The sequence below is a fragment of the Delphinus delphis genome, chromosome 3 (assembly GCF_949987515.2).
Source record: "Delphinus delphis chromosome 3, mDelDel1.2, whole genome shotgun sequence".
Classification (NCBI taxonomy): Eukaryota; Metazoa; Chordata; class Mammalia; order Artiodactyla; family Delphinidae; genus Delphinus; species Delphinus delphis.
Genome location: NC_082685.1, coordinates 15,932,028 through 15,940,078, shown reverse-complemented (window position 1 = coordinate 15,940,078; position 8,051 = coordinate 15,932,028).

Genomic DNA, 8,051 nt, shown 5'->3' with positions numbered 1-8,051 from the left:
TATACATGCGTATATTCTTTATCCATTCCTATGTTGATGGACATTTAGATTGCTTCCATGTCTTAACTATTGTAAATAGTGCTGCAATGAATATTGGGGTGTATATATCTTTTTGAATTGTGGTTTTCTGCAGATATATGCCCAGGAGTCAGATTGCTGGATCATATGGTACTTCTATTTTTAGTTTTTTAAGGAACCTCCATACTGTTCTCCATAATCGGTGTACCGACTTACATTCCCACCAACAGTGTAGGAGGGTTCCCTTTTCTCCACACCCTCTTCAGCATTTAATGTTTGTAGATTTTTTTATGATGGCCATTCTGACTAGTGTGAGGTGTTACCTCATTGTAGTCTGGATTTACATTTCTCTAATGATTAGTGATGTTGAGCATCTTTTCATGAGCTTTTATCCATCTGTATGTCTTCTTTGAAGAAATGTCTACATAGATCTCAGACCATTTCTTGATTGTGTTGTTTGTTGTTTGTTTGTTTTTTATATTGAGCTGCATGACCTGTTTGTATATTTTGGAGATTAATCCCTTGTGGGTCACTTCATTTGCAAATATTTTCCCCCTTTTTGTGGGTTGTCTTTTTGTTTTGGTTGTGGTTTCCTTTGCTGTGCCAAAGCTCTTAAGTTTCATTAGGTTGAATTTTTTATTTTTGATTTTATTTTCATTACTCTAGAAGGGGGTCAAATAAGATCTTGCTGCAATTTATGTCAAAGAGTGTCCTGCCTATATTTTCTTCTACACTATAAGTGTTTATAGTATCTGGTCTTACATTTAGGCCTTTAATCCATTTGAGTTTATTTTTGGGTATGGTGATAGAGAATATTCTAATTGCATTCATTTACATGTAGCTGTCCAGTTTTCCCAGCACCACTTATTGAAGAGACTGTCTTTTCTCCATTGTATATTCTTGCTTCCGTTGTCATAGGTTAGTTGACCATAGGTGCATGGGTTTATCTCTGGACTTTCTATCATGTTTCATTGATCTATATTAATGTTTTTGTTCCAGTACCATACTGTTTTGATTACTGTAGCTTTGTTGTATAGTCTGAAGTCAGGGAGCCTGATTCTTCCAGCTCCATTCTTCTTTCTCAAGATTGCTTTGATATTTGGGGTCTTTAATGTCTCCATACAAATTTTAAGATTTTTGTTCTAGTTCTGTAAAAAAGTCCCTTGGTAATTTGATAGGGATTGCATTGAATCCATAGATTGCTTTGGGTAGTATAATCATTTTGACAATATTGATTCTTCCAATCCAGGAACATGGTATATCTCTCAATCTGTTTGTGTCAACTTTGATTTCTTTCATCAGCATTTTGTAGTTTTCTGAGAATAGGTCTTTTGCCTCCTTAAGTAGGTTTATTCCTAGGTATTTTTTTCTTTTTGATGTGATGGTAAATGGGATTGTTTCCTTAGTTTCTCTTTCTGATCTTTCATTTTTACTGTATAGGAATGCAAGAGATTTCTGTGTATTAATTTTGTATTCTGCAACTTTACCAAATTCATTGATGAGCTCTAGCAGTTTTCTGGTAGCATCTTTAGGATTTTCTATGTATCCTGTCATGTCACCTGCAAACGGTGACAGTTTTACTTCTTCTTTTCCAATTCATATTCTTTTATTTCTTTTTCTTTCCTGATTACTGTGGCTAGAACTTCCAAACTATGTTGAATAAGAGTGGCAAGAATGGACATCATTGTCTCGTTCCTGCTCTTAGAGGAAATGCTTTCACTTCTTCACCATTGTGAATGTTTGCTGTGGGTTTGTCATATATGGCCTTTATTACATCAAGGTAAGTTCCCTCTATGTTCACTTACTGGAGAGTTTTTATCACAAATGGGTGTTGGATTTTGTCAAAATCTTTTTCTGCATCTACTGAGATGATCATATGCTTTTTATATTGCAATTTGTTAATGTGATGTATCACATTCATTGATTTGCCTATATTGAAGAATCCTTGCCTCCCTGGGATAAAATTCCACTTGATCATGGTGCATGATGCTTTTAATGTGTTGTTGGATTCAGTTTGCTAGCATTTTGTTGATTATTTTTGCATCTATGTTTATCAGGGGTATTGGCCTGTACTTTTCTTTTTTTGTGATATCTTTGACTGGTTTTGGTATCAGGGTGATTACGGCCTTGTAGGATAAGCTTAGGAGTGTTCCTTCCTCTGCAATTTTTTGGAAATTTTCAGAAGGATAAGTTTTAACTCTTCTCTAAATGTTTGATGGAATTCATCTGTGAAGTCATCTGGTCCTGGACTTTTCTTTGTTGGATATTTTCTAATCACAGTTTCTATTTTAGTACTTTTGATTGGTCTGTTCACATTTTTTATTTCTTCCTGGTTCAGTCTTAGAAGGCTGTACCTTTCTAAGAACTTGATTTCTTCTAGGTTGTCCATTTTATTGGCATATACTTGCTGTAGTTGTCTCTTCTGATCCTTTGTATTTCTGTGGTGTTTGTTGTAACTTCTCCTTTTTCATTTCTAATTTTATTGTTAGTCTATTTCATTTATTTCTGTTGTGATCTTTATGATTTGTTTCCTTTTACTAACTTTGGGTTTTGTTTGTTCTTCTTTCTCTAGTTGCTTTAGGTGTAAGGTTAGGCTGTTTGAAACTTCTCTTGTTTCCTGAGGTAAGATTGTATCACTATATATTACCCTCTTAGAATTGCTTTTGCTCTGTCCCATAGGTTTTGGATCTTTGTGTTTTCATTGTCATTTGTCTGTAGGTATTTTTTTATTTCCTCTTTGATTTCTTCACTTATCCATTGGTTGTTTATTAGCATATGTTTAGCCTCCATATGATTGTGTTTTTGTAGTTTTTTTCTTACAGTTTTTCTTCATAGTGTTGTGGTTGGAAAAGATGCTTGATAGGATTTCAGTTTTCTTAAATTTACTGAGGCTTGCTTTGTGGCCCAGCATGTGATCTATCCTGGAGACAGTACCATGTGTACTTCAAAAGAATATACATTCCGATGTTTTTGGATGGAATGCTCTATTAATATCAAGTAAAAGTCCAACTGGTTTAATGTGTCATTTAAGACCTGTGTTTCCTTATTGATTTTCCATGTGGATGATCTGTCCATTGATGTAAGTTGGGTGTTAAAGTTTCCCAGTATTATTGTCTTACTCAGTTTCTCCTTTTATGTCTGTTAGTATTTGCCTTATATATTGAGGTGCTCCGATGTTGGGTGTATATATATTACAATTGTAAGATCTTCTCCTGGATTGATCATTTTGTTGTGTCCTTCTTTGTCTCTTGTAACAGTCTTTATTTTAACATCTATCTTGTCTGATATGAGTACTGCTACTTCAGCTTTCTTTTGATTTCCATTTGCATGGAATAACATTTTCCACCCACTCATTTTCAATCTGTATGTTTCTCTAGATCTGAATTGGGTCTCTTTAGACAACATATATCTTTTTGTTTGTTTTTTGTTTTTGTATCCATTCAGCCAGTCTGTGTCTTTTGGTTGGAGCGTTTCATCTGTTTATATTATGGGCAGAGCTGTGTGGGCCCTGTTGGTTGTTTGGCCTGAGGTGACCAGGCACTGGAGCCTGCTGGGTTTTGGGGGAGCTCAAGCCGATGACTACTCCCTGATACCTCCACCACCAGTGTCCTCGTCCTTAGAATGAGCTGTAGCCGCCTCCCACGTCCCCAGTAAACCCTGCAAGAATAGCAGGAAGGTCTGGTCCAGGCTCCTGTGAAGTTACTGATTTTTCCCTGGGTCCCAGTATGCATGAGACCTTGTGTGTACCCTCCAAGGGCAGTCTCTGTTTTCTGCAGTTCTATGGAGCTGCTGCAATCAAACCCCGCTGATCTTTTAAGTCAAATGCTCTGGTGGCTCCTCTTCACAATGTCAGACCCCCAGCTTGGGAGCCTGACATAGGGCTCAGAACTCACACTTGTGGGAGAACTTCTGCAATGTAATTATTCTCCAGTTTGTGGGTCACCCACCCAGGGGTATAGGATTTCATTATATCATGAGTGCTCCCTTCCTACCATCTCATTGTGGTGTCCTCTTTATGTCTTTGGATGTAAAATATGTTTTTGGTATGTTATGGTCTTTTTCATCGATGGTTGTTCAGCAGTTATTTGTGATTTTGGTGTTCTCATGAGAGGAGGTGAGTTCAAGATGCCTCTACTCTGCCATCTTGTCCCTTCTCTCCACAAGGGCTTTCTTTGATCTTTTAAAATTATATTTCTTTCTTCTCTTCTAACTGTGTATTTCAAAATTTCCATCCTCCAAGTTACTTACTCTTTCTTCCACCTTGTCTGCCCTGCTTTAGATACTCCCTATTGCATTCTTCTTATCATTCATCGAATTTTTCAGCTGCAGGCTATCTGTTTGGTTCTTTTTTTTTTTAATTTCCATCTCTTTGGCAAATAACCCACTTAGTTCATATATTTTATTCCTGAATTCATTGAGTTGTCTTTCTGAGTTTTCATGTGACTCACTGAGTTTCTCACGACTGCTGTTTTGAATTCTTTATCACTTAGATCACAATATTCTGTGCCTTTGAGTTTGTACGCTTGAGAATTATCAGTTTCTTTTTTGATGTTATTATTTCCCTGCGTGGTTATTTTCATTTTAGTTATGCAATGCTGCTTTCATATTTGAAGTAGTAGACATCACCTTCACTCTTTGCCTTCAGCAGATGTGGTGTTATGTTCTGTGGTGTTATTATCTCAGTTTTTCTTCTGTGCTTGTGAAGGATTATTTGCTCCTCTCTTCTTGCTTCCCTTTGTAGACAAAATTTTAAGCTTTTATCTTTTCTCTGGTCCTTACAATACACCAGGCTGACTTTTGAAACCCCTCTTTTGTTTTCCACTATAGACAAGTTTGTGATGTCCCTCTTGCCAACCATCATATCCTGTCTTCAGACCCCACTCCTTGCCTACCAGAACTTGTTCTCCCAGATGCACTTGGGAGCACACAGGAGCCAGTAGCAGAGTGGGGACGTGTGGGTTTGGCATTCGTGCCCACCTGGGTTGCCAGTGGACCTGGTAGGGAGATCCCTGGGGATGGTACTCCAAGAGGCTCATGGGATGACTTCCTGCTCAACACAATCCCTTTAATATACCTTAAATTCTTATCCCCACCTTAGTACTAGAGGTGCTGGTGCAAAAAAAATGGATTTCTCCGACCCTGACTGATCAGATGAAGTAGTTGGGTACTCACTCACTGCTTTCCTTTTACCCTACAGGAGCGGTCACCTCCACCAGATAAATCATTCCCATTCAGTGTTTTCTTGGGGGAGGCCAGCACAGGAAAACTTTCTCTTACCATCTCTGCTGCAACCAGACTTGTATTTTTCTTTTACTTTTCCTTCCAGTGATGTACTGGATTCTCCCCTCAGGAATACCAGAGTTCTGTAAGTTCTTCCATGGGTGAGTGCCTGCCCAGCTCAGCATCACCTCATTTTTTGCTTGCTAGCAAACTGAGGAGTCAAAGCAGTTTCTCTGGCTCTGCTAATTCTTCAGCCATATAGAGGTTTTTCTGTTCCTACCAGCTTTGCTCAGGAGTGAATTTCCTCCCAAGTCCTTGGGAGTAAGGTGCTAGGTCCCAAGGTCCCGGATCCCAGGAACCTGGAGCCCAGAATGGAGTAGGGGAGGCAGTATTCTGGTCCATACAAGACCCCTTATTTCCACTGGGACTTCCTGGACCCTCTGTCATGTCTCCCAGGTGGTGGTGTAAACGAGGCAAAGCAGGAAAGGCAGCATCCTCCTTGCTTGTGTTAAGAGTCTGCGCCTGCTGGTTTATGCTTTGATTTGTAGGAGCAATAGAGGTAGCAGTTGGTGTAGGGATTGCAGCAAGTGTGTAAGCAAGTGCTTTCTAAGAGTTAGAGCAGACAGAGAGCTAGATATGAGCAGAGAAGAAAAGGGGGGTCATGGACGGAGTGGCAGGAAACCATACATCTTGTGAATGACGGGGGTTCTTGGGCAGACAAAGAAAAGCAGAAACCTCTGGACTGACAGGAAACCATATATCTGTCGTGACAGGGGTCCTAGAGGCAGACAAAGAATGGTGGCAAAAGGTGAGAATCCCTGGTGTTGGAATGTAACTTTTTGCTCATTACAATAAAATGAACCTTGCAGATAAGAAGTTCCCATCATGCACCAAGGTCGTGACTCTTCTAATCAAGACCAGATAAGAACAAAAATCCCTCCTCCCCTCAGGAAGGTGTAGCTGGGATAAATAATCAGGAAATACCCCCCTCCCTCCCCAGTGAATATTCCACCCAAACGTTTTTAACCAGTTTGCCAAAGGAACTCAGGGCAGCTACTCACATGAGCCTGCTTGCTCTCCTTTCTGAGAGTGTATTATCGCTTAATAAATCCTCACTTTGCTTTCTTGGCCTCCGTGTCCTGTCTCTGAATTCTTTCTTCAACGAGACAAGAACCTACTTTCTGGTAATATAAGTGGCACAATGTTACATACACAAACACAAGGTTGGTTTTACCATCCTCTAGTTCAGAAGTCGTTCTTTACTGGTAGCGGGGATGCTGTGGAATGTGGGTGACGTGCAGACCTGATCCTACTACACCACTGTCACTCAGCAACAGGTTCTGCTGTGGTTATGGACAAGATGATGGGTCATCTGAGAGGAAACCAGGCCACTACACTTCTCAACCTTGTGCTGAGGCCAGGCCCAGAGCCTGCTCTACTAATTGCAGGACCCCTGGGGACTGAGGGATAAATATAAGACTGGTGGGGGAGGGAATGCGGACCACACCTCCTGAAGAGGGTTAAGTGCATCCTTCGAGCAGCTGCAAGCACTCGAGGCAGAAAAATAACAACCTATTACCACTTGAAATAAAAGTCACTTGTGTATTTGCCCTAGGCCTGCCTTCCTAAAAACTACATTTGCTTGTCAAAAGCATTTGTACTTAGAAACATTTCAAACAAGCATTAAAGTAGAAAAAAGAATATACGGACCTCTCCTTATATCCACCACCCAGTTGCACAACTACCACATTTGCTTCATCTCTGTCCATTTCTTTGCTGAACTCAATCCCAAAGCAAATCCTAGACAACTTGCCATTCCACACCTACAGAACTCAGGAAGGAGTTTCTAAAAAACATGGGCATTTTCTTACAGAATTTCAGGACCTTGTCACATCCAACAATATTAACAGTAATCCTTGGTAGTGCTTAATGCCTGGTGCATAATTAAATCTCCATGATGGATGTAAATATATCTTTTTAGTGCTAGTTTTTGGATTTGGAATCTAAATAAGGCCCACTCAGTCCCCTTGCTGTCTGTACCTCTCCCCATGCCAGGGATGCATTCTCGTGGTATTTCCTTCTGGTAGAAATGAGCTCTAGAGTCCACTTTTGCTTTCTGTTTTCTAATCATCATTGTAGTTGAAGGACACTGTATTTGCTTGTTATTTACTCAGATGCTGTTTATAACTCAGAGGACAACATTCTTGTCCCTGGAAATGCCACACATAGAATTTGGGATGTTTCCCTTGTTGACTGAACAAACATTGCACAACCTAAAAGTGAAGAATTATGTTTTATTTGGTGGTCTTACTGAGGACTAATAGCCAGGACACAGCCTCTCTGATAGCTCTGAGGAACAGTTCCAAAGGGGTATGGGAGGAGCCAGGATATATAGAAGATTTTGTGGAAAAAAAAACAACATGTAGTCGAACATCAAAAGATTACTACTAGGGCTTCCCTGGTGGCGCAGTGGTTGAGAGTCTGCCTGCCGATGCAGAGGACACGGGTTCGTGCCCCGGTCCGGGAGGATCCCACATGTCGTGGAGCGGCTGGGCCCGTGAGCCATGGCCGCTAAGCCTGCGCGTCCGGAGCCTGTGCTCCGCAACGGGAGAGGCCGCAACGGGAGAGGCCGCAACGGTGAGAGGCCCACGTACCGGAAAAAAAAAAAAAAAAATTACCGCTAATCACACAAAAAATGCAGACAACTCAAGTTAATAATTTTAGTGCTTTTCTATGTAAGGGCACATGCAAGAGTCTGGGCTTATTGAAATCATTCTTTTGATATGCATCTTAACTATCTAGGGCCATTATCC